The 27,526-nt window shown below is 42.6% G+C and overlaps 1 long non-coding RNA gene across 1 annotated transcript; it reads right to left on the bottom strand.

Annotated features, from left to right (window-relative positions):
• Nucleotides 1–1,180: 1,180 nt before the first annotated feature.
• Nucleotides 1,181–22,905, bottom strand: LOC135441621 (uncharacterized). Its single transcript, XR_010438513.1, has 3 exons — nucleotides 22,840–22,905; nucleotides 5,502–5,577; nucleotides 1,181–4,633 (listed from the first exon to the last, which is right to left on the bottom strand). It is a non-coding gene; the product is annotated as an uncharacterized LOC135441621 (long non-coding RNA).
• Nucleotides 22,906–27,526: the final 4,621 nt, after the last annotated feature.

Raw genomic sequence — 27,526 nt, 5'->3', positions numbered from 1 at the left:
TATACGTGAAAGGAGGTATGACCCACTTAATTTTATAAAGCTCCAAAGCCACACATATTACGTATATATGCATTGTATGTTAAGGAGACCTCTTGCTGGCAGAAAAAGCCCTGTAATAATGTGAAGCACTAAAACTCTCATCTGGAGATGCAGTGAGGAGAGAAAATGAAGAGGGGGAATCTGTAGGCAGATTTTTGACAAAAACTGCTGGTTATATCCAGGCGAGGCTAGGAGACAAGTGCCAGTATTCCTGCAAGTTTTTTCAAACTTGGTGCCCGCAGTATGGGTTCCAAATCCATCATTTGGCACCTCTTTGGAAGTGCAGAGAGCCGTGGCCATTCTCCTCAGGATGTGCAGGGATGCAGCATGTTGGCACTGCAGGGTCTGTGCTGGAACCCTCAGCAGCCCTGCACATCCCTCTGTCTAACACAGATGTGTTGTGTTCGGAAGTGGGGGCCGATGGCATGAATTCATTTATTTCTACTGCACAAACACAAAGCAAAAACTAAAACAGGAGCTGCAAGAAGAGGCTGTACTCTGCATCCCGATCCCAATATCCTCACAAATGCAGCTCAGACCTGCAGGATGCTACCAGATGGAGACTATGGTAATTTTAAAGAAAAAAAAATACAAATACCATTTTGCAAGGTGGGGGCTGTACACTTAAGTTTGCATTTGGCAGAGCAACAGACCTTATCTGTCTGAAATGCACCACTTAGAGTGGCACTCCACAAAAATAAGCCTTTGCTTCCACCGCCCCCACTGCCCACTCTTTCATTGGAGCTCAGAGCTTGCTTAGGGTTTGGGGTGGTGGAGCCAGCCCCCTCCTGTAGCATCCAGAAGAGAAGAGCAATTTTTCTGCCAGAAAGAGGAAATTCAAGGAGGCTGACAGGAACCCAGGTGCAGAAGTGAGCACCCATCATTTTATGCAAAATATCAAAGATCAGTCAATCACTAGTGGGTGGGGCAACATTTTAAGCCACATTTTAAAGCCAATGCCTGACTTCACCCTGGCCCTGTGCAGGATTTACAACTCTGAGTCACAGTCTCACCCAGCTAACCCGCTGTTTTTCTTGGTTGTCCCACCCCAATGCTGACCAGCCCTGGAACTATTGAACCACTCATAAAAATCTTCATCCATCTAAAATAGAAGACAAAGCTCTCCTGTTACCAGCTCTTCCTGATTGAGTTTTCACACTGGATTATATCTAAACTCTAAACCCCACAAGAACCAAACAAGGTTGTACTGTCAATCTTACAGATTGTGCCCAGTGTGACAGTCATGTGGCTGGGTCTATCTGACAGGCTGTACTGCAGTTTTCATTGTATTCAGCATTAATCCAGACCTCTGACGGCACCTGGACATAACAGGCATGACAAAGGGTGTTGCCTGCATGTATGCACCAGCTTCTGCAGCCTTCTGAAAAAAGAAACTGCTGCCTTCAAATAGGAAATTGCCCAAGATCTGACCTTGAGCCTCTGGCAGCATGATTGTACAGGGTAACATTCTGATCTGAAGTGTAAAGATGCCCAATTCAATGATTTTTCATCTTAGATGAGAAATGCTGAGGTGCCTTCATTCACAGATGATGCTTCATAGTAAGACAGAGAGGGGTGTTGATATGGCAACAGTGAAAAGCTCTTCTCTGTCAGAGACTCCACAGAGCCCACAGCCACTTCTTCCTTCCTCCCCTACGTGAGGAACCTTCCCCGAGGCAGTAAGGGCATTACACCAGGGTTGTGGAAGAGAGATACTCTGAGCTGCATGGCTTTCAGGGGGGCACGCAGAAACCCAACTGCCTGGAGAAAGAGATTTGCAAAGCTGGGATTTGCAGAAATAATCCACCTAATAACACCAAGGTTTTGCGTTCAATCCTTGCACGGGCCGTTCACTTGAGAGCTGGACTTCATGATCCTTGTGGGTCCCTTCCAGCTCAGAATAGTCTGTGATTCTGTGATTTATGGAGCACCTCAGAGAATGAGATGGAAAAGATGTTATCAGACTGAAACAAAAGCAATCTCACTATGGGATGTCTCACTCTCTTCACTGGGTTCCCCCAGCATTTCAATTTGTACCCAAGCACCCCAGCAGGTCCCTATTGTGTGCATGGGTCTTCTCCAAAGCGCTCTGGGCAGGTAATGGGGTCTTACCAAAAAAAGGTGTTTTGTTGAACAAGATCATAAAGAACAGTCCTATTTACAATGTGTGTAGGAGAAATGTTACGATTCCTCACATGGAAGAGCAAAGGGTTCATTCAGATTTTTTTCTCAAAGTATGACGTTGTTCTTGTATGTGGTTACCAGGGAGAACATTAGCTGCTAAGCTGCTGTGAGTTTATGAGACTGTGAGATGATAATGAAGCTGTACTGATTTCAGCACTTCAAAGTGCATTTCCTGTTGCTGCTCCTGATTTGGGCTGCTGCTTTCTCATGGATGTCTTCACCAAATGCTACACTTTTAGACATCTCATGTCAAAAATTCTTATTTTCTCCCTATATGTGTTTTCCTTCCATCATATTTCTGGGCTCTAAATGAAGCTGTCTTACACACCTTAAAAGCAGTAAGTAATGTCAAAAAGGAGTAGCTGTCTCTTCCATATCCATCTCCAGGCATTATCTCTGACCTGCTTGCCCTTGCCTCCACTGCACATATTCACTCTTATTTTCCTCCTCAGCTGGGAGAAAAACCTTATTTTATTGCTATCAGTCTCACTCTTCAAGCAGGACAGAAGAGCTATGTGTGTCTGTATTTTCTGTGTTCATCTAAGTGCAGTCAAGGAGCACTCTGTCTTTTAGGTAAGGATTCAGATGGCAAACTGACTCCTCCAGTTAATGGCAAAAAACTCACAGCAGAGGAGATGCCACAAAGCATTTCCCTCTACACTGAAATCACAATCTATCTGTACTAGAAGAAACTTTTTTAAGAGTCAAAAAAAACTTTCTTTTGCTACCTTTTGAAAACTAGATGCATTTTTCTGCCATTTTTGTCCAATTGTATTATCTTATTGTAATTCTTGAGGCTTGTAGATTACTAAGTGTAGGAGTCTGCTTTTTGGCTCTGCATGAAAACAAATATAGATATGGACAGTTCTAAAGTAGTGTTTCTGTGTTAATGCTTTCACCTAACCATTTTTCACCCCAGAGGAAAATGTTTCTAAGCAAAGAGTATTACAGCATGAGACACAAGCTGTGATCTCTGGAATGAAATGTTACATTTTATTAACCTCAAATATAAAGCCTCTCTGTTCTGGCAAAGAAATTGTATTGCCCTAACCAAGATTTTTTTTAATAATTATTGTCAGAGAGGCAGTAGCTGTGGAAAGTGAAATAACCTCCAAGTAAAAGCCTACTGATGTTAACAAATTGTAAATTAGATGCTGTGAGCACCTGCCCACTGCTATAAATTGTTTGCTTTTGAGAGAGTCTGAATCTTCTTCTGCACAAAAGGATAATGCACAAAAGGATAATGAGACTTGATGTTATAGTCTCATTACAAGAAAAAAGGAGGATCTAATAGAAAATTGCATGTAATTGGAGATGAATGTCATGGCAATGGCCATGAGCTGAGAACCTGGAAGGTACTGTCAGATGGTTATGGGTTACCTTCAGTCTTCTATAAGAAAAGGCCATATGGTTTGTAGACATGAGCCTGCAATAGGATGAAATTAAGTTCTTCCACCCAACGTTGGGGAGTGGCTGAACAGCAAACTGTTCATACAGAAGGAAGCAGAGAGCACAAAAACTCCCACCAGATGTGGAGGACAGTCTTGGGGACAGGAACCAGCAGGCCAAGGAGCAAAGTCTCATTGAATCACAGAATGGTTTGGGTTAGAAATTATCTTTAAGTTCACTCAGTTTTGATCCCCCTGCCATGGGCAGGGACACCTTGAACTAGACCAGGCTGCTCAGAGCCCCATCCAACTTAGTCTTGTACAATTCCAGGGATGTGGTCTCTGGGCAACTTGTGCCACTGGCCCATCACCCTTCTAGTCAAGAATTCCTTTCTAATATCCAATCTAATGTCTTTAAACTCTCTCATTTAAGGCCATTATTCCTTGCTCTACTACTGCATGTCCTTGTGGAAAGTCTCTCTCCAGCTCTCTGGTAGCACATTTGGGTACTGGAAGGGGCTCTAAGGTCTCTCTGAAGCCTCCTCTTCTCCGGGCTGAACAGCACCAGCTCTCTCAGCCTGTCTGCATAGAAGAGGTGTTCCAGCCCTGTGATCACACTATGGCCCTGCCCTGGACTGACTCCAACTCATGGCAAGTCTATGTTTTATGCCTTTCCTTCTCTGAGGGCTCCAGAAGTGGATGCAGTGCTCCAGGTGGGGTCTCATGAGAGCAGAGCAGCAGAATCCCCCCCTCATCCTGCTGCCTAAGATGCAGCCCAGTTGGCTTTAGGGACTGCAAGTGTACCTTGCCAGGACACGTTGAGCTTTCCATACTTTAAAATCTCCAAGTTTCTCACATCCTGCTGAATGGACAGACAGGGAGTGATGAGAAGAGGAAAAGTGCAGTGCTAACAAAGGTCAGGGCCTTCACCAGCCAATGTGTACTGCTGGGTTATTACTCTGCCACGTCTCCAGTTCCACTTGAAAGTACACCAAAGCAACTGCAGCTTCTTTGCCTAGTACCTAGGAGTAGAGAGAGAGAGAAAGAGAGAGAGAGAAAATAAAAGAAAAAGCCAACAAATTATTCAGCTTAGAAAACAAAATAGGAGAAAAATACATAAGTTCCTTTACATTCCTCACTTGAAACACTCTGCTCTTGTCCAGTTCTGCTATTGCAAAGAATGCAGTGGAAAGCAGAGCAATTGGGGATAAGCAATGCAAATATTTAACAGCACATAGCTGAGAAGACTGGGATGGCTGGGTTAGGGAGAAGAGAGTGTGTGTACACGTGATGTAGTTGAAATGATGACTCAGACCTCAGCAGGTAAATTTAACTCCAGAGTGCCATAAACCAGAACAAGGGGATATCTGATGACATTTGTGGAGCACATCTGAGGAATGAGCAGTTAGTGGCACAAAACAAAATTAGTTAAAGCTAAAAATCCCAAGAGAAACAGCTTATCAGGATTTTTTTATATGCCATCAGCCACAATACTTACACTTATATCAAATTATGAATAGGCTAGAAGTTTAAAATAGAAACTTTTTAAATAAAATTAAAAGCTAAAATAAGCAATAAAATAAAAATAGGATATTAAAAAAATCTTCCCAATTAAGGTAAGACAAGTGTCGCTCAGGATGAAAAGATCCAGTGGAAATCAGGGTTTTGAGCAATTACTTTCATGTTTTCTGATAATAAATTTTAGTGATAAACTTAAGAACTTTTCTTCCAGAAGAAAGTAATTACAATGTTCAGGGCTAGTACTATCGAAATAGACCATTAAACCTGGCTGTGGAAGAGAATGCTGGGTAGTAAACTGTGGTGCCATTTGATACGTGGCCTTTGCAAATGCAGCTATTGGTATATGAAAGTGCAAGCAGCAACACTCACCAAAGCAAAAGCAACTGAGGTCAAAGGATCTTGCTTCTCGTGACTCAGCCATAGGCTGATGGATGGCTCTCAGCCCCTTAAAAAAAATATGTAGCTAAAAGTGGTTGTTTCAATCCCTCTGAAAGTGTTTTCTTGCATAAAAGCAGGTTTGTGCTAATAGAATTTATTTCACATTTGCAGTGGCCTGAGAATACATATTTACTGCAGCTTATCAGATGAGTAAAACCTTGGCAAGTCAGTCACCCAGTGCTTTGTGACTGTTCAGACACACTGTGCAGATCCAGACCTGGCTCTGGGTTTTGGACATCACAAAGTCCCTTGAAGGCTCACTCTACTTTTTGTCACTACTTCCAACCCAGAATCAAGCAGAACTCAATTCTGATTTCCACTAACACTCCTCTCTTACTGCCTTTGGACATGTTCAGATCCAGGTGTGTTTGGGAGAAAACATAAGGAAGACTTTATCTAGAGCTGCTTATCAGAGGAACTGGCAGCAGGACTGGCAGGACCCCTCTACTGTCACTAGGCTTTGACAAGCTGGTAGGAAGCAAGCGTAGCTGTGATCAAATGACAAAACACAGAAGCTCCTTATTTCTTGTAATTGCTGAATTTCATTTTGGGTGCCTGAAAGGCAGCAAAAATAGAGTTTCCCTCTGAAGGGCACGGCTTCACTGGCTCCTGCAGCTCTGCGCCAGCAGAGGTTGCCAGAGGCAGAAAAGTCCCATCCTACCAGCCTTGGTAGTCCCTTGCCACAGGGATTCCAGGAATGCAGGGTGCATGAATGTTTGGAGGTCAACCCCCTTGGCCATGAACCCCAAACCTGGTCTTTCTGAGACAGGGCAAGCAAAGGGTAAGAAAAATACTGTCCTGGTTTGTCTTTAAATAAATTACATCTGCCATTCAGCATCAGTTGCAAAACACAACAGATTTATGAGTTACATACATTTCTCCATTTCTTCAAAGTTAGTCACCAGCTGTGCAAAAAGGTACTTCAGAATTCATTATTTTTTCAAAGAATACTAATAATTGGATTGTTCCAAGTATTAATTACTCACTAAAAGGTTCCCTCCCTTGCATGAGAGTACATTTTTCTTTTGCTCTCTGCCAATAAATAAGCCTCAGGAAAACATATGAATCTTCAAGGGAGTGAAGGAAAATATAAAAGAAGCTCTAGCCAGCTAGTTTTGGATCCAGACTTGAAACAGCCTGAAATACAAGCATGTTTAAATTCAGGATTTTGTGCTCAACCACTATAGGCAGTATTCTTTTATTTTAAAGAGAATAGAAGCAATCTGAACGAGAAAAAAAAAAAGCCTTCTTTAAAACTATTTTTAAAATGACCCTTGAGGAAGAGTGAACTCATGCTGTGCAATTTGCAAGATAAGTGCATTTGGAGCAATTCACTGATAAAACAGCATGATGAAAGGTGGCGGGGAGTGATTGACTTCACACGAGCCTGCAAGGGCAGCGGCAGCTCAGGTAACTATAAACATATGAATTTAGAAAATTAAATACATTAAATATAATTGCCTCTGCAGTTAATTTGTAGAGACACTATTGTTTCTCCAATTGCACACAGGCACACATTGCTGAGAAATGCTGGAAACAAAGAGTCAGGAGGAAAGAGCTCCCCCAGGGACTGTTCCAAAAATCTTGCCCAAGCCATCTTGCCACAGGCAAGGTCAGAGCAGTCAATGAAGAGATTGCAGGAGACCAACCAAAAAAAAAAGGCTGGTGCATGTGGCTTCACATATTCCAGCTCACGCCATCACTACCATGGGTGGCCTCCAGCCTCACAAGCAGCATTTCGGACAGAGCAGCTTCACACCTGGACAGGTGACCCTGGTTACAAATGCTATCAAAAATGGCACAAGATTTATCGATCATTCTTCTGTGTAAGAAACTGGTGGAGTCCACTTGTGGAAGATTTCTGTAAGCAGAGCCATGGCTGCCTCTGTCAGCGAGCGAGGGAGTGCTGCTGCTCTCTGGCTGCTGCAGCTGGGATAGCACCAAAATAGGAGGAGACCAGCTCATGACACTCTCTTAAAACCAGAAAGCCACTTATCTAAATAAAAATTTCAATGGGGAGTGACTCCATCTATTTGGGGATTTGTTTAGCTGTATACCACTTGCCAGGTGAGTGCCTTGAAGCGTTAATCATTCCATGATCTGCAGAGATGTCCGAGCACATTAACTCAGATCTAAAAAGCTGGGACACAGGATGGTCCCATCTTTCACAAATGGAAGCTGAGGCTACAACTTGTCTGCTATTGCATAAGAAGACCCAGATTTGAGGTGTTTAACTTTGATGCCTTGTTCACAAAGTCACTGTTTCTTCTGACTCAGTGAATTTCTGGAGCCAATTGATTTTTCTAAAGTGCAGCCTTGCACTAAGTGGTTTGGTTTGATTTTGTTTATTTGGGACTTCTTTTCCTATTTTGGGAGTTGCATAAATTCAAGCTGTATCCTGGTGAGATTTAAAACCCCACATGCTATGCAGAATGAGATATTTGGTTTTCCTCTCAATGCCTTCTTGAGACAGTACCAGGTCGTTTTTTACCTCAGTCATTGCAGTTCTAAGCAGAGTCTGCCCCTGACTGCTCATTCATGTCCCCAAAACACTCCTTCGTTTGTGGCAATGCACCTAACATGGGCTGCTATGGGAAAACCAGTTTGTGAGATGAACTTCCACCCCTGAAGTTTTGTGGTCCCACAAACATGCACCAGTATGGTGCAGAGGTAAGGCTGAGGGAAGGAGCTCTTCCAGCAAGCATTGCAGCTCAGAAATCTGTAGTAGCAATGGAACCTGCAGGGTCAAAAGTCGGTATTCATCAAAGCAAGGAAATATCACACACTGTCCTTTCTATGCCACACCTAATTGCAACATACCATCCCATCAAGCAGTTGGACCCCAATGAACTTGAATTTTTAATCCACCAAGGAATATGCTGCTGAGTTGCCACATTATTAAGCCCAAACTGTTTGTCAAATTTCAGTCTTGACAGAGAGATTATCAAATTTCAATTCCTTGGAGCTTCAGCCCAGCATAGGAGGTATAAGGGCAACAGACAGCCCTGTGCATCAAGTAGAGCTCTGCAGTATGCCATAGACATGGGAAAAAGTCCCCCACATCCAAAAGATTAAGGAAGTTCTTTGCAGACAGTCCCAAAATTGTCATACAATTTAGAGGAACCTTTCTACTCGACTCATTTCCAGAATTAGAAAGCAAGAATCTGATTCCACCCTGGAGGATTTGTTCAAAAGACAAAGAATGTCAAAATCAAACTGATTTACTGGATAAGAGATTAATGGGCAAAGACCACAGATAACAGATAGAGGAGTTCATTGATCAGACAAGGGGAAAGAAGGCACTGCTGAAGGAATCCTTTCTTGTGCTGAGGACAGGAAGAAAGACAGACCTTAGAGCTATTATTCTTTCCTTTAAGTACAAATACTTCAGCGTCAAGATATGTGAGCAGGATATTTTTTAGGCTTGGGCCTCTCCAGAGAACTGAAAGCAGTTGTTAGGAGATGACTTTCAGGCTCCCCCTTGAGTTTATCTAATACAACAGAAGATAGAACAAATAGAGCCAGGTAAATTTAAGCAGGAGAGTAGCTATATATAGCACCTTATAGCCCTTCCTGTGCGTCAGCAATTTTTCTCTTACAAATTCCTACTTTCAAACTCTTCCCATGACTATTTAGTATTTTTACAACCCATGGGTTTGCAGATTTGTGTGTTTGGATTCCCCTTTATGTATATATATGTGCTTATATGCATAAAGAAATTTTGTGACAGAATAGTAACAAATGCATCATATTTCTGGAAACAGCTCCCAAACACACATATGAATGAAAATGTGATTATAGGAGTAGTCAGCCTGGATTTAGGAAGAATAAGTCATGCTTTGCAAATCTGACAGCCTTAATTGATGACATTACTCTCTTGGTGGATGGTGTGAAGAAGTTGACACTGTTTAATCTTGACTCATCTTTAACTCTTGACTTGAGTTAGATTTTCAACAATTGCCCTCATGACATCTTCATAGGCAAACCAGTGAAGGACAGGCTAGATAAATGAGCAATGAGGTGGGCTGAAAACTGGCTGAACTGGGCTCAGGTGGTTCTGACAAGCACCACTAAGCCCAGCTGGAGAGCAGGCATAGGGGTGTACCCCAGGGATGGACACTGGGGACAGTGCTGTTTCACGTGTTCATCAGTGACCTGGATGATGGGACAGGCTGCACCCTGAGCAAACTGCAGATAAAGCGGGAGGAGCTGCTGCTAACACCAGCAGTTACACTGCCATTTATAGAAGGATCTTGTAAGGCTGGGGAAATGGGACAACAGACACCTCAAAGTTTAACAAAAGAAACAAAGTCCTGTCCCTCGTGCGGGATGGTGCCAGGCACCAGCGCATCTTGTGGGCCACCTTTCTGGAAAGCACAACAGCCTTGAAAGGTGACTACATACTATGCCCATAGTAAAGCTTGAAAAGCTGAAGCAGAACAAGGACAGCAAAAAGGGACCTGGAGACTCCAAAACAAGAGTACTGCTTCAACACATAGACCATTTCTTTCCATTCATTGGGTACCAAACAGAATTCTATGACAAGGACTACTTAAAAATTCTAAAACAGATTTGTAGGAATGAGAGGGCAACATGACCTGAATTTCTGCTGAATCTATTGGTCTGTCAGTGAGCCTTAATTCAGTATTGCCTCTCTTGCCATTAATTAGACTTTTGCTATTGACCCTGTTCTGACCAGGCCACTTTAATTAGGAAATAAATCTTTTCTTCTTTCCTTTCCTGCCGACAAAGACTGGGATATATCAGAAAGGGTATTTCACAAGGACATGAAAACCATTCAGATTAATAATTTCATTTCTGTTAATAAGAATAACTGCCTTGGAACTGGAACAGTGTAATATGCAAGATAGATTGGAAAGCATTTGGGTTTGCTTGTTATGATATCGAGTTTCTTAGGGGATTGCAATTATGGGTTAGATTAGAGAAATGTTAACAGAGCTGAAACTGCCCAGATGGCTAATTTCTTTTTGATATAACAATTGATATTTCTTGAACTATCAGTAATCTGGTTGTAATTCACATGTTGCTAATATTGTTTGCACCTCAGAGGGAGCTGAAGCAAATCTTTGAGGAGTTGGCTGGAAGTCTTTCTTAAACACAAAAAATAAGCACAGAAAACTTTCCAAAAGATAAAATATACACAAATTCAAACACTTGACTTTTACTTGTGGAGGGACCAATATAATAGTGATTTTGCAAATTTCCCAGAAGCTGGTGTATGTGCTGGTGTAAACCCAAAATTAATGGGGTGTCTTTTATTTGCTGCACATTTGAGAGAACAGCATGACCAAGAGGCAGAATACTAACACTCACAGATGGCTTTAACAGCTTTCCTGTTGTGGTCCTCTGAGCTTTGTTTGTTATGATTCTGCACACTTTCTTATTTTCATTGCTCTGAGTTCCAGGAGAATCCACATTCCTCTATGAAAAAGCACAATGCTTAGGCACTGGAGCCAGAGGCAATGCTAGGTTAGCGCTTCAATTCACATCTTTGCCAGAATATGGAACTTACTGGTTTGCACAACTCTTTACCCAAAGCCCTCGCAGTCTGATGCTGCACTCAATCACAGAGGGCTCAGCCTTCAGACCACAGGGCTCGAGAGGTCCTTCAAGCCATGAGTGAAGCAGACATTTAAGAATGGAGGTGATGGAAGAAGCAGTATCTATCCAAGAAAGTCAGAAGTTCTTCCTCTACAAAGGAAGATCTCTGACCAAGTCAGACCTGGCTGCTAAGGATTACAAATGGAGGTACTGCTTTTCTAGGGATCTTCAGATCATCCAGCATTTTGGTTCCTGGTCTGATTAGGATTTTTATGATCATAAAATGTTGTAGCTGTTTGCAGTGTAAGAATTAGTATGAACATGTCACTCCATTAAATGTTATTGTATTCTCATGTCTTTTATTTGGGATGCAACTGAAGTGTGAAATTCCTTAAGAGTCCTTTAGTGACCTACCCTTGCCGGTTTTGCAAATAAGTACAATGAGAAATTTCATGCAACTCTTTTGCATGCAGCTTTTTCTAAATAATTTTATATGGCAAATTAATTTTTAAAGCAGCTACTAATAGAGCTTGCCTGCAAGCTAGATATTAGTCGTAGGGGAATAAATAGTGACAGATTTTTTTTTCTCAATTAACCCAAGAGCAACACAGCAATTAGTACATCAGAATTTGCTGTTGTATTGTGCATCCTCTGATGTCTGAATCACTCTGATGTTTTTCAGTTTGGATGTCTGCAAAAGATCTCTAAGCACTCACTGCTCTACATAATAAACAGGACATTATCTTGGAAGGAAAAAAAATTATTTCATTCAAGGTCCCATGTCTGTTCTCTTGTGCTGTGAGGCTGTTCTTTCAGTTTCCAAATCTACAGCACACTCATGAACATTATTATCTGCTGGCATTTCTGAGTAAGAAGAATTTTTTAGTATAAAAGGGTTATTACAGTAAGAGCAGGAAATCATATCAATTAACATTACTTTCAATCAATCCAAGAATGAGGGTTCTAGTAAGAAAGCTACTAAGAAATTTAACCAATCCTCAATACTATTCCCACCAGTATGACTGCAAAAGAACTTGCTTATTTAGGGGCCTATCTGTTCAGAAGAAATAAAAAGAGCCAAATTCTGATCTTGATCAGGTTTGTATGGACATAATTCTTCCAATTCCACTCTTGTTACCCTTTACTTAGCGTGCACTAGCACCAAACAAATTATGAAGAGATGTCATCTGCCATCTCTCATATTGTCCTGTGAATACTTCTGAATCACAGAGAAGAAGGTGGAGAAAATATGTCTATCAATGGCATTTAGCCTGAGTTTCAAGCACTACAATGAATACAGTAGCTATTACAGGGAATGCATGGTGGAGAGGTCAATTATAAGCCATTATAGCCATTAGTACAGTGGTATTATGAAACTTTTGTGCTCATAGTATTTTAAACTTTTTTGCCTCCCTTTGTGAAAAGTTCATGACCATATATAATAAAAAAAAAAAGAAATAAACTTAGCAGTAAATCAGTAAATCTCATTTCCAAAGGTCTTGCTGAGCATTGCCAGAACAGGTCCAAGGATCTTAATCTAGCCTTAAACATCCATAGTATCAATATCTGTATCTGAAATACTCCCCATTTGCTCTCTTTTTACTCTACAGGGGGAAACATTCACTTATAAGTTGTGACACATCTGGCAGATTTTCAGTATCTATTTTGGCATGAGCTGAAGAGCCCATTACGCTCCCATTGATCACTAAAGTAGACGAGATGAGATCATACGTGTAGGTGTTTCCATTTGGTCAGATGAGACTCACCTTTTTAAAGTATTTTTGAACAGGGAGTGTGGGGAAATAAAGGTACCAAACTTGTTTGAATCTAAGCACTGAGTAACTCATTAGCATAGGGATCAATCTAAGTTGTCCTTCACCAGGGGATATCCATCAAAACACTTCTCTGTACAAATACAAGAAGTTTTGAGCAGTCTGTTCCAGTAACCCACCATTCGATTTCTCCAGGCATACATATCTCACTTCTCACCTCTAAAACACAGGTGGCAAAATGCTAATAGGAGATGCAAGGGAAGTTTATTTCCTCTGTCATGGTTTGAGCCTGGCACAGAGCCAGTGCCCCCCATGAAAATGCCCTCACCCTGGTGTCTGCTGTGAGATGTGACCAGGAATAAGCAAAACAGGCTCCAGCTTAAACATAAAGAACACTTTATTACCTAAACTACAGGAAAATAGGGAAAAACTATAAGGAAAAGAAAAAAAAATTGAAAACCTTACAAAAACCACTTTCCTCCTCCCCACTACCTGACTTTCCCAATCCGATACATTCTCCCAAATCACTGCCCAGCCTGGCACCACCCTTTAGTATACTCAAACTGCAGTTCATGAAGAGGAAAGGAGTCCTTCTTGTTCCATAGGCTTCCCCTGGAAACACACTGAAACCTCGTGTGCTTCCCTGTCACTTCGGCACCGCCCGGAAAAAAAAGTCCTTTTGCCGCTTGTGACATCTTCCTTCCATGCCCAGTGCTCTCACCACCGTGCATGGCCAGAGCTGCTCTTAGGGTTGTCTTTCAAGGATGCCTTGTCTCACTCCAAAAAGGCACAGTCTCTGCTTTGGGACATCTGTCCCCCCCATATTTTTCCAACCCCCTGGGGCCGGGGGGTCCTCACGATGAACCCTCCTGGTTCTGAGCCACTGCTTCCCCCTAAGTGCAGTCTCTGTGTCACAGGAACAACTGAGTCCATGGCCACAAGAAAAGTCCAGCCAAAAGGCCACTCCAAATCATCTCTCCCCATTCAATCATCTCCACGTTCTTCGGGCCAGGTCCTTGTCTCATCTCATCTCTTATCTCCCTTCTTATTCAGCTTCGAGGAGGATTAGCATTTTTGCAAGGCCCCAATCATGAAAGAAAGGGGTTAAAACTTTCAGTCTCTGTCCCGGAGCTGCGGCACTCCCACACACGCTGCCGCTCTGGCCGGGCACTCTTCCCCCCCCCTTCTCCTCCTGGGCCGGCTGCTATCACATTCGGTGTCGCCGGCTCTCTCTCTCTCTCTCTCTCCCTCCTGGGGGGGGGAGGGGGAATGGCTGCCCGAGGGCTGACTCTCTGGGATCTTTCCACCCTTCCATCCTCGAAAGCCTCCTCACCTCCCATCTCTGTCCAGGCCCAGGGCCTACCACGTGGCTGCCCCTCCCCCGCCCAGCAGCAGCGGCTGGGCGGGGGAGAGATCTGACCTCTTCGCCGCGACGTCCCAAGAGAGCCTGCCAGGGGCAGTGCCCTGCTTTTTAACCCCTGTGTATTCTCGGAGGTGTGTCCAAACCCCACTGGCTACACCAGGTGCCAGTCTCAAACTCAAAACCTTCATTGGTTTGACCACAGCTTCCCAGAATTCCCACTTCTTCCTGGTCAAACCACCACAATTCTACTCAATTCTGCTCAGGAATTTTCCAAGAATAGTCAAGGCCACAGAATTACAAATTCTACAAAGTTCAGAAATGTAACGAAGTGGATAAGAGACAGTGATGGGCATGTAGATTCATGTACTTTTCATGCATATGGAAACACTCTCTCAGGATTTTGATGGTCACCATCTAAAACTATTGAGTAGCCCCAAACATCCAGCCCAACCACCTCTCCCATTGACCTGGAAACAATGGAGGTAGGAAAAACTCCTGCATCAGTGACAACAAAAGGTTTAACATCTTGTGTTTCTACTCAACTAGGAAAATGAGATTTCACCTCTCCAACAAGGAATTGATGGAATCTTTTTAAATTTTTGACATTAAAAAAAGGGACATTGTAGATGGAATTCTATTTTAGGTCTTTTTTAATAGGTTTCTATAATGTGTTAGTTATAAATTATCACTCCCTGAAGGGCTTGCACAGCTTGACTAACAGCAATTAAAGGCAATTGTATCAGCAGCAAACAAAATCTTACAACTATTAGAAATTTTCTGTAGGCATTCTCTGTTCCAATATACGGCACAGCATGGCATGCTCAGAGTAATCCCAGAGTTTCATCTCTTCTTCCTACTCTCCAGCTAAGAGCTAGAGATGAGAAAGGACAAAAGAAAACTCACCCCAGGCTTGGCACAGGACCACCAGCCTACAGCCTGGCCCTTGCAGTGCTGTTGAAGAGCATCCAGCAGACCCAAGGAATGGTAAGCTCAACATACTCAGAGCAGTCCCACTCCTGCTAACAATGTTCATCTCTTGATGGGAATGGTGCTCCCTTATCTTAACCAGATGCCTATGCTTTATTCAGATAAGATTTAGGGTAAAAGAAGGCATCTTATTCTATTACTCAAAAGATTAAAATGGAATAAAATTGTGCTAATTGGAAGAGTTATACAGGAAAAGTCCTGCATGACCTACATGGAAGGTTCTTACATGTTTTGCTTTTGCTGTCATTTGGATCTCCCTTATCCTGGGGTATTGTGGAGCTAGACACCAAGATTTTCAACTGCTTGTCTTGGCAGAGGTCTGGTACTTCCAATAATTTTCCTTTCTAAAATGTCCGAACTATTGTTTTTCCTCAGAAAATACAACATGGGAATAAGCATTATGGGAGATTGGCTCTTTACTTCACCTAAAGTTTTTGGTTCAGTTTTATTTTTTTGCACTTCATGAGGAAAAAGTGGTATAAATTTGCATTTCAAGGAATAGATCTGTATATACCTACTGGAGGCAGGAAATAAAATGCTTCTGTTCAGTCCCAGTTCCTACCTTTATCTCCCTCTAGAGCGTAATTAACCCAAGGGTGGGAGGGAAGATTGAGAATAATATGGAGCTGATTCACCTTCTACACTCACTAGCAAAAATAGAGATTATTACTGCATGCATCAGTGGAATTGAAGAAGAAATTAGTCTGAGATCACTTGTAAACAGATGCAGTCAGACATGACTGTTGCATGAATGGGAATGCATAAATTAAGCTTTACCAAAGGTTACTAGTAATTTATAGTTTTGGCTTTTAGGAAGCTCCAAGCACGACGCTACGTACTTGCATTGTATATTGAACAAGTATATTCACCAGGGAAGTCACAGCATCTAAATGCTACCTTGTCTCTTGAGAATATCTTGCTTGATGAACAAGTCTGTGGTGTCATAGGCCAAACAATGCCTTTGAAGTTGGAAAACATCAGTTGATTGATGCTTGTCTGAAGAGCTGTCACAGTGAACATGGAAGAAAGACTGATTGTCATAACACACCTAATGCTGAAAATTGATGTGTCTCTTTTTCATCATTTCCAAACCAGTAAACTGAAAATTGCTTGATGACAAAGCATTAAAATAGGGATTTTTTTTCAACATGTTTGCAGAAATAACTAATGACTTTAATATAAAGAACACTAAGTAAAAGAACTAAAAGAGGTGCAAAATAAATATCTTTGGATCCCCTTGACCCCTGGCAGTCAATGGGAAATTCCATAATTCTGCTCTGTGAGGGGTGCTGATCAAGTGAGCACCTCAAATCACTCCTTGACTATGAAGCCATACCAGGAGCTGGACAGAAGACCTAGCTAGTGGAAGCAGTAGTTTCAATTAAAAAGATTACATTCTTCCCTCACACCTACGAATGCCTCAGCTTTGTGCTGAGGAGGTTTTGCTGCCTTCTTAGAGATGGGGAGAAAAACTGTGATCATGTGTTAACCCCATCATGATCAGCACTCTTCACCTTTGAGCAATTACACTGATTGCATTTCAGCAAGATGTGAAGCCTGTCTCTGAACATCCCCTCTGATCTCCGTTTCCTCTCTTCAGACACCTCCTTCCTGTCCCTCATTTGCCATACTCCCAATTTGATGGTCTTCAAGCCATAAGCTTGGCTGCCTCATTATTTGCTTTGACTTCACTTAGTTGTGAACTCCATTGATAGAGCTGAGTTTGCACTGAACTCTCTCCATCCTTATTTTCTGACTCCTGTAACACCAAATTTAAATACTTTCTCCTTATCTGTAGTCACAGCTTGGGATAAATTGGTTCTCTACTACAGTAATCTCATCTCCTATCTGAAACAGGGGGGTTTGCATTTCATGTACAGCTGAAAAGACCCACGAGTGAAGTCACTCAACTTGCAGCTATGTGGGGGCAGGGTAAGATGAAGGAGAGCATCAGCTCCCATGGTGGGGCAGCACAAGGAAAAGCATGAGGGAGATATGCTGGCAAAGCAGATACCATTGTCAAAGCAAATGAAGGTCCTTCACACAAGTGAGAGGAAGGAGACGTGGCAGTAGGCCAACTGTGTGGAAGTCTCTCATCTATGCAGCCAAATTAAACCCTGTAAGAAAGGTTTTCTAGAGCATGAAGTTTTGCCTAAAGAGACTGCATGTCCATCATCCCACAGCATTTCTACAGCATTTACCAGCACTGGCTGGAGGTTACATAGATCAGGCACTTTCACTGCTCCTGTCACAGCTGCTGCCACATTACAGAACACATCAGCAGCAAATGGAAGACAAAAACGATGTGCTGATTTATGTAAAGTTTGTTGCCTTTTGCTAGATGAGGGCATGCCTTTGATGTGCTCATCTCCTCTGTCTTCTTTAACAACAGAAGAAACATGCTGCTGGAAACACTGTCATAAATCTTACTGCAGTTGTTGAGGAATGAGAGCTGATGTCATGTTGAGCTGAATTTTTACAGCCACATAAACAACAGCAGGAAATCTTATCTCACAGCAATGAGTTCAATTCATCCCTGACACACATAGTGGCAACTCAGCTAATGAGTTTTTAAGGTATTTAGATAATGACAGATGGATAGACACACTTCATACTATACTCAGTAGCACTGAGCTAGGTTGTTGAGAACCCCATTTGACATGAGTCTACACATGTAGGCTGATGGAGAGACTACACCAGCAGACAGTGGGAGAGCTACAGACCCCAAGGCTCTGGATTTCTGTGAGGCCTTTGACAACATTCTTCCTCTCTAAATTGGAGGGACATGGATTTGATGGGAGGACTGTTTGGTGGGTGAGGGTAATGGTCAACAGCTCAGAGTCCCAATGGACCCCAGTGATGAGTGGTGTCCCTCAAGGGTCCCTATTGGGACCATCTTCAATATCTTCATCATTGACATTAACAGTGGGATCGAGGGTACCCTTAGCAAGTCTGCAGACAACACCAAGCTGAGTGGTGAGGCTGACATGCCTGAGGGATGAGATATCATCCAGAGGGAGCTGGAAAAGCTCAAGACATGGACCCATAGGATCCTCATGAGGTTCAACATGGCAAATTGCAAGGTCTGGCATTCACTGGGCTGTCCTGAAATCAGCAGACTGAAGTACACTGAAGCACAGGCTGGCTACCAGCACTCACAACATCAGGTGTGGCTGGTACAATGATTAATGGGAATTAGGAGCAGGAGAAATGACAGCTACATTATATTATCTGCAAGAGAGCTGGGGAAGCAGACACAGTGCATGACATGGCTCTGCAGCCCCAATCTTTGCACTTAGACCTTCTTTCTCATTTACCACTGCTTTGCTCTCCCAGCAGCTACCCAAAAGCATGGATAGCCACAGACCCTGGATAAGAGACAGCTGATTCAGTTCATGTCCTGCATGATGCAAGTTTCTGGTGCTGTCATTCTGAGTCTGCTCTACAGGAGGAAGCTCAGGTAGAGAGAAAAAAGACCCCAAAAATAAAATTTGAGGTTTCCATGTTGTCCTGGGCTTTGGCATTGGCACTCTAATTTTTAATAAATTGGCAAGCCTACAAGTCAGGTATTATTGACTGATTTGCACCATGTATGGACAAGAGTGTGTGTGAAGGAAACGGGCAGAAATGGAGGCAGGGAGGCTATGAAGAGTTCAAGGGAAAACCAGTTCCTCTACTCCACCTGCAATTTCATCAACCTGACATTGGCAAAGTTACTTGGACAGGAGGCACATCCTGCCCTCTAAAAAGAATTGAAATGTTGTCTCATCTTTCCTACTTTATTATTTAAAAAGCCAAAAATGTTCATTTCTTCCACCCTGGAGGTGTCCACAAGCTTTCCCTCAGCTGGTTTCTCAGTGCACAGAAGGATGCAAAATAACAGCTCAGAGATCAGCTAGGAGGAGCTTCTTTCCCAATGGTTTTTGACTGTTCCAAAAATAGCAGCCACAAGCTGTGTATTCTCCCAGGAGGCATTTCTGCCAGCACACCACTCAGCACTCACTGCACTAATACAGGGCAGCCTGGGAGTCTTAAAGTACATTTTCTAAAATAAAGCTTTTTCTGCAGTTTCCCCAGCACACCTTGGTGCCCACAAGGCGTGGATGCAAGGTCAGCTCCCATTGCCAGCAAACTCCCTTCTTCCTCCTGTGCAAGAGGCAGGAAGGGCAGAGCCTTGATGCCCTCTCTGGGAGACTTTGTCTGTCATTGGCCCCTTTCCTTTAACCAGACGGGAGCTGCACATCACAAAAAGCTGATTTTTAAGCCTGACCAAGAAGTCCCAGCCCATCTGAAGGGAAAGTAACAGAAAACTTGAAATCAGGGGGCTATTTATCCATAGCCTTTTGATAGTCACTTTTGATCACAGATGACACATCCCCACTGACATGGGTATTTCCCACTGTAGCTAAGATTCAGAGGACTCCACCATAACCTTTAAATTAAATGCAGTTTTTATACTGGAACACAATTATCCTATTAAATGCATCCAATGAAAGAATAAGCCAACCACATGCCATACACATCTGTTTAAACTCATCCATCAGTCACATCCAGGAGGCACAATGAGCTCTTTGCTAACTAATTAGAGACCAAATATCACTCTGGAATTATTCATCTATGGATTTTAAATACTGAATGACAACTGGGAAAATGGTTAACAACCAGCACCACTGGTTAAAACCAGTAAAGTCCACTGAAAAATCATTCCCTATTCATTTTTTGCTCAACATTATTAGAGCACCAGGGACAAGTAGTGGGAAAATGGAAATAACTAGTAGAGGAACTTTACCATAAAATATTTTTTTACCTGAACCCGATTTTGGAATTTCTTAACCATGGGTCTATCCAAGGAGCAGACCTTGCTAAGTACACTCTGTAAGAACTTTGATTTTTATGACATTCTAATGTGAATTTAAAGCTCATTAAAGCAGCTCCTTTTGTGCTGGCAGCAACAAAAGCCTTGATGTTAAGTGCCCCCTGGAGTCCACAGCTCAGATAAGTGCTGTTGTTTTTCACTAAGCTCAGCCTCTTCAGCTACCAGCTGACAGAATAAAACAGAAGCTTGCACCCAGCAGCAACCTGGAGGACAGGTTTCAGGATAATGTAGTTGCAGTAAAGATATGGTCCTTTTTGAGCAAAAATTGTTTCAAAATTAAAAAGCAGAAATTAAGCAGCTGTGTTGCATGCTGCCCAGAGTGTAACACAGAATATGTGCTGGGCATTTCTTAAAATCCCTTCTTCCCTCCTTTATTTACCAAGAATTCAGGGCAGAAATAGTCAGGTAGTTATATCTGCTTGTTTATTTGCAGTGCAGGGAGGATGACTGCATGCTTTAAAAGCATTATTAAATTTGAAATATAACTCCTCTTTTTAAAAAGCCCAAGCCTTGGAGTCTCTGTACTTGATCAATGACTCCACATCAATTCTGCCCAATTTGCAAGTAAAATCGATTTGGTCTTATTCCTAACTGACAGCATATTCAGCAGAGGATTGGGAAGTCAAGTTGGTTGTGTTTTATTGACTTGCAAAGCATCCACTAGTAAAAACAGTTTTGTGATGCAAAAGCTAACATAGATTGCAAAGCATTCTCCTGTAGTATATGAGTTTTCCACAAATATTAACAGAATTAAACTTCAGGAGCTGCTTTACCGATTTAAATTATGTCAGTATAGGTAGGCAGATCAGTTGAGTCAGCAAGGGAGTGAGTTAGGGTTTCTCTATCCATAACTGCACTAAAATGAATAACTGCAAATTTAAATATTGTATAAACTAGTGCGCAAATAGCGATTTTGCATTTTAGTTAAAACATTGTGAATGCCTGAAAAATAAATTCAGCCAACATTTAAGGAGATAATTTTCACAGATCAAGCTGTAAATCCCTACAGCTCTCACTCTCAGTGAAAATTAGATATTGGCACCGCTTTATCCTGTAATTCTGTAAAATATGTCATCTTGCCCTTACTATTAGACCTGGCAGCCAGTAGCACTCAACTTTTGTAGGTGTAAAGTACTGCTTGAGTCAGCAAAAACCTTTAACGGGCACAACGAAAGCTTTCATTGCACATGCTGCAAAATGGAAAAGGTGCCCTTACTCCAAAAGTGGGAGTTATTTTTGCTTTCACCTCAGGCAAACTGTGGTGGAAGCACCCCTGTGACATGCAGACAACTTGGCTACCCTGGCAGGGTTACTCAGTTCTGTGTGAGCTCTGGTGTGGTCCCAGAGTCAGGACAATTCTGCTCATCTTTAAAACTTCTGCATAGGGGAAACCACATAGGCTGTGGGCAATGCAATGACACCGCCTGCACATGTTGGCACAGCTCTAGGCTTGCTTTTGACCATGGCCAAGAGGTGCTCTCATGCAGTTTCTTGATCACTTCATAGAAGAGAAATCACTTTGGATTTCATCTTAGAAAGGGAGCACATAGGAGACAACACATTTGTCATATTTAGAAGGTACCCAGCTAAGGCCTGGCCACTGGTGTAGAACATCCCTTCAGCAGCATTTCCCCTAAAAAGTAAGTGGCCCTCTTCAGGAAATTAATAGCTGCAGAAAGCTGTGATGATTTATGGGCTGTGCACAGCAGTGAGAAAATATTTTAGTTTGAAGAATAGTTTTGGAGCATCCATTCCCATCCATCATACCAGACTCCCTTAAGATTCTATAAATCACTTCAAAGACCATGATGCCATGGGATCCTGGACATCTGACTGACTCCAGTCCATACAAATATGTGTCAAAACAACACTCATATCCTCTGACTGTATGCTGTGATACCAGGCAACCCCCAGGAGCTGGATTTGGGAGCTCCCTGTCACCAGAGCCACTCCAAGGAAAACCTTTTGTACAACGCAGTCTTTAACAGGCATCTGGAGTACAGATGTAACAGGATTCTCTTCTCAGGATTGCTCTTGACAGCCCTCAAAATGTTCAGAGGAGACCAAGCCATATCTTTTTCCATCAACTATTGGACAGTAAACTTGTTCTTGCTCTCTGGTTCACCCTTCAGAGTTATGGTCCCAGAGGCATTTAGATGTCTCCCAAGCAAAGAACATTCCAGTTAAATTTCATAAATGCAAGTACCAATGTTTCTGCAGTCAGCAATATTGCACAGTAACTATTCCCACTATAAAGCTAAAGTGATAAACAGTTTACAGCCAGCCACAGTGCTGGCTTACCCAAGAATTATCTTACAACTCCCAACAGGGCAGCTCTTATTATAGCTGAATTGGAGAGATGCAGCTCACCTGGTCTGTTTGGATTGCAAAGTTCCCCAGTTGCACAGAATTCTGCACATTTCCCCTCTCATTACAGTGGCACCTGTTTTTACTCAAGCCAGACACAAAAATTAAGCAAAGAAGCACACAGACCCCTGAGATACCTGATCAGATCAGCACATCTTTGTACAGAGTACCTAACAGGCCAAAAGCCTACTCACAAAATATAGGGGTAAGTGCTTAAAACACAGTCAGAAAGAGAAACCTATCAGTGTGTCCCAGCATATGCTACAGCTGAGAGGGCCACCACACACAGAGTACCACCATACAACTGCAGAAGGCTTCAACCCGTGCGAAGTAACACCATACCTCATCAGAAGGCTTCAGGCATCTCCTCATACAGAGCAACACCACCCCAGAAGGCTGCAAACAGCTGCCCTTCTTGTTCTTTAGCCCAGCCTTTTATACCCTGCCTGTTCATGCATTGCACCTGTGGGCCCTCTGTGATTGGCCAGAGCACCAGGTCTTGTTACCTCCAGTGCTGCTCACCTGCCCTGCACAGCTGCACCCACTGGGGATCAGGATCAGTGCACTCCATGTTTCATTACCTCCAGTGCTGCTCACCTGCCCTGCACAGCTGCACCCACTGGAGATCAGGATCAGTGCACTCCATGTTTCATTACCTCCAATGCTGCTCACCTGCCCTGCACAGCTGCACCCACTGGGGATCAGGATCAGTGCACTCCGTGTTTCATTACCTCCAATGCTGCTCACCTGCTTTTCACACCTGTACCCATTGGGGATGAGGCTCAGTGCCTGGGCACTCCAGGTCTCATTGCTTTCAATGCTGTTCACCTGCCCTGCACAGCTGTAGCCATTGGGGATGAGGCTTGGCTGCAGACCCACTCCCAATTACCACAAACTCTGTGCCTACATCAGCGTATCACATCTTATACAGCAGCCCCATGGTATTGTACTGGATGAGAGATTCCAAAATGCCTGTCTTGATTAGGCTGTGAAAACCATCCTCTCATGAGGTCTGTTTCTTTGGCTGACCTGAATACAGACCTACTACGAGCTCATTAACCCTTTACCTATGCTAAAAGCAATCATCACTATCTCCTCTGCAAAAGGACTTGTTCTTTTCCTGCTACTGATTATGGGGGGGATACATCACATGCACAAAACTTCAGCAGAACAGAAATAAATGTAAGACCTTGAACTTAAGGGCAGAATGAGAAAACATTTATTTTTCTTAATTGAATAATAGGGCCATTAGCATTAAAGCAGCATTACTGTAGACATTAATACATTAAGGTTTAAAATATCTCTGTAACAAATCACAAGAGTATTTTAGCTAAAATGTGCTCACAGCCAGTAAATCTTAGAACTACTTGCTCTAGTGACTGGTGCCATGGATTGTAAAAGAGGATGAATGTAAGTGTACTAATAGCTATTGCAAAACACTAAGCAGAGAACAGACTACACCATACAGTACAGCATGTAACTATTGCCTGTAATCTGCAAACTTAGATGGAAAATGTATGGTTCCGTGAAAAAACATTATTCTTAAAAGCTTAGAAAGAACACAAGAACCTTATTTTTTTTTTGTTTTTTCTTTTAAATCACAGATTCCAAATCCTCCCCCTTGAAGGATGAGCTTGGAGCCCTGCCAAGCGGCCACACATGCACTGGTGTGGGAAGGAGGGAGGGAGCATGGAGGGGGGGAGTTGCCAGAGGCCTGGGAGGGCATGGCTGACTAGAGAAGGACTAGAAGGCAGTGGGGCTGGCTTCTGTGGAAGGGGAGGAATGCTGAGTTCTTTCTGTCACTCTAGCATGTCCACAAAATGCCTGCATGACGCACTTCACCTTTCTTGTGCACTGGGTAGGCTTCAGCCCCATAGGCCTGGCTGCAGGAATGTGCTCCTCTCTCTCAAAAAAAAAATGCACCAGGGAAGAAGGTTTGGATTGGAAGACTGGATTTTAAGAAAAAATTCTTTATTGAAAGAGTGATCAGGCACTGGAATAGACTGATCAGGAAAAGTGGTGGCATCACCATCCCTGAAAAAAAGTTCATGGTTGGACTCAACTATCTTAGGCGTCTTTTCCAACCATAATGATTCTAGTTGCTGTTCCTGGACTTTTTAAAAATCCTTTTGTTTTCCCATCACATCTTCTTCCATTCCAGTTTCAAACTGAGTATACAGTACCAACCATTTAGTGAGGCAAATTTGTTTCACGTCTATAAACTTTACCAAGAGTCAGAATAATTTGAATAGAAATACAATGGTTATTTACAAAATAAATGCACTATCTGCCATTATGCCTAGCTCTGTATTTGTATAGGTATTTCAATTATGCAGCAATTATAATTAGAATCTCTTGTGTGTGCATATCAACTCATCAATTTAGTGGTCTTTAGCATTGATGCTTCCAGTTTATGAGCAATATACACATTTGCAAGGGAATAGTTAGAACCACAGTTAAAAGTTATGGATGGTAGATGAACCATAGTTACTCTTGCATTGGAATTCCCTGCATAAACTGTATTAGCAACACCTGCAAGTAGGGGAATATATAGGAATATATTATATACACATAGGAATATATCCTTCTCTTCTTTATTTGCATTTAAGGCTGACTTAAATCACATCACACTCACAGCTTCATAATGTGGAGGGGAAGAAACCTGGTTTCTATATTGAATGATAACACATTATTTCACAATGTTCCCTGCAAGGAAGAAGAAATATTCCTGTCAAGGCTTACAAAGGCTGCTGAGCAGCTCCTGATGAAAACCACTGGGCGAGCTAATGAGGAAATCAGCTGATCTAAAGAGCTGCTCCTTGACAGCCCTTGATGCAATCAGTACATAGGCTTAAGCTGTGCTTCCCCCTGCATCATCCAGCTGTGCTGATGGCCACAAGCTGTACCTACAGTCAAGAAGCAGAAAGTATGAGTGTGGTGTCACTTCAACTCCACAGGTTCAAAGGAGGCAGAGGGAGCCTCCAGGCTCAATCTTGTCCTTCATTCTGAGGCCATACCATGAAAATGGAATAAATTTCTCTTTTGTAATCCTACAGTTGTGGACCAGACAAGCACCCAGTTAATTTACCAAAGGCTGAAAATGCCTACAAATCGCAGCACCCAGTATCTCCAAAGAAGCCAAACCTTTGGAGGGAGTGCAGGGATGCAGGGAGCACAAATGTGCAAAAGTAGCCAGGCTGTTGTGCTGGGATGTGAGGATAGTCTGGCGTCCTTTCTGAGCCAGACACACAGCTCCTATGCTCAAGTCTTCTGAGCAGATTAATTCTACATTAAAATGTATGGTTTACTGTTTCTATCTCTATTCAGAAATAATTCCAAGCCACCAAATATTTGAAGTACCTGAGCCTGCCTGTCCCTTTTGAATTCTAAGGATTTTAATTTGGTTATTTATCCTGATAAAAGTAGGTCTGAGCTCATGGGAATAGAGAAGAGCTCTTGTTTGGCAACACTTTGTTCCAATGGAAAGAAATAGATCTTCTGTTCAAGGAGCATGGTATTTTTCCTCTCATGTGCACCTGGATTGGAACTCTTTGTGAATGGATATTACTGATTCTTACCAAGCCTGCACTCATTTGTCACAGAGTGATGGCATTGAAAAAAAGATGCAACCCGTTCCCTCCTGCAAAATGCTGGTGTTTCCCATTTTAGGAGCGGAAAACTGTTATGCCATAATTTATCTCATCAAGTGTGACTGAGTTCCATTCATTCTAGACACCACCCATGTCACAGCCAGTTTGGAGCAGCAGCTGCCTGAGTTCAGACATCCCAAGAATGAGATGATTAGTAGGCACCAGGATATTGTCACAGAAGAGCAATTGCATGCTTGTGTTAGGCTGTTAAAATTAGCTAGACTTAAGGCTTTTGAAGTCAGAACTCCCTGCCTTTATTTGGTTGACCAGCTCAATGTAATTCTATATCAAAGAGCACCAGAAACATCAATGTCATCAAACTGGTTTGCATTCAATTAAAGCTTTCTTAAATTTTGCATCCTTTTTTCCTGTCCATAGATTCATTGTTGCTTACTTACTGAAGTGGAGCTTACTGATCCGTTTCCACCTGAATTACACTTTTTAAGTAAATGCTTCTTGATTTTATCCCCAAAAGAAACCTCTGCAGCTCAAGGAACAAAAGGGAGAAGTAGAAACATCTCCATTTCTTCATCTGCCTTCTCTTTCCACCACAGTGGGAACAAAATCAAAATGAAGGACTGCTGCTCTGAGGTACCTAGAGAGGCTGGAGAAAGGCAACAACAGGAACCTCCTGAAATTCAGCAGAGTCCTGCTTGCTGGAAGGAAGAGCCCTTGTCAAGCACACAGGCAGAGAACTGGCAGAGCCCTCCACTGCAGTCACCTGGCTCATGGCAGGGGTTCCTGCAGCACCACACATGCTGAAGGTGCAGCACAGCACGAGTCACAGCTCTCCACACCCAGGAGAGCTCCTCCATCCACATCGGCTCACTATAAACACACAGGTAGAACCTGACAACCCCGGGACAGACTTGCTCTTCATGACTACCCACGTCACAAGGAAAGCACCAGGTTGCCAGTGCTCATTCATCTTTTATGGGCCTGTCTCCTCTGTACTGCTGCTTCCACCTTCATGGAAATGGTTTGGTTTTTTTTTGTCATTTGAGGTGGAAGGATTGTTTAGCAGTCCCTACTCTGGCATACAGAAACCTGTCCCTGTGCAGCTTGTAGCTCCACTACAGACTTTCCTGAGTTCATGCAAAGTGGCATGAAATGTTTTGATCAGACAGTTTTTCACAAATTCAGATGCTCTCAGCAACTACAAGTGTCAAATCCTGTTTCCACCTTTTTTTAAATGGAACACTTGGAATTTTTTTTACAGAAAAAAATCTTCTTAGCCCCTTCCTAAATATATTTCCTCAACTGTTAAAAAAAATTTTAACTGTTCCAATTTATATGAAAGCTATTTGGTTTTACTGTTAGGTTGTTGTTTGTCTTTTTGCTCTCGATCAAACCCAAATAAATTAATTTTAGTGATTTTT

The sequence above is a fragment of the Zonotrichia leucophrys genome, chromosome 1, assembly GCF_028769735.1.
Source record: "Zonotrichia leucophrys gambelii isolate GWCS_2022_RI chromosome 1, RI_Zleu_2.0, whole genome shotgun sequence".
In the NCBI taxonomy this organism is placed as follows: domain Eukaryota; kingdom Metazoa; phylum Chordata; class Aves; order Passeriformes; family Passerellidae; genus Zonotrichia; species Zonotrichia leucophrys.
Note: the sequence above shows the minus strand (reverse complement) of the source record. Positions and strands in the feature narration are given on the sequence as shown.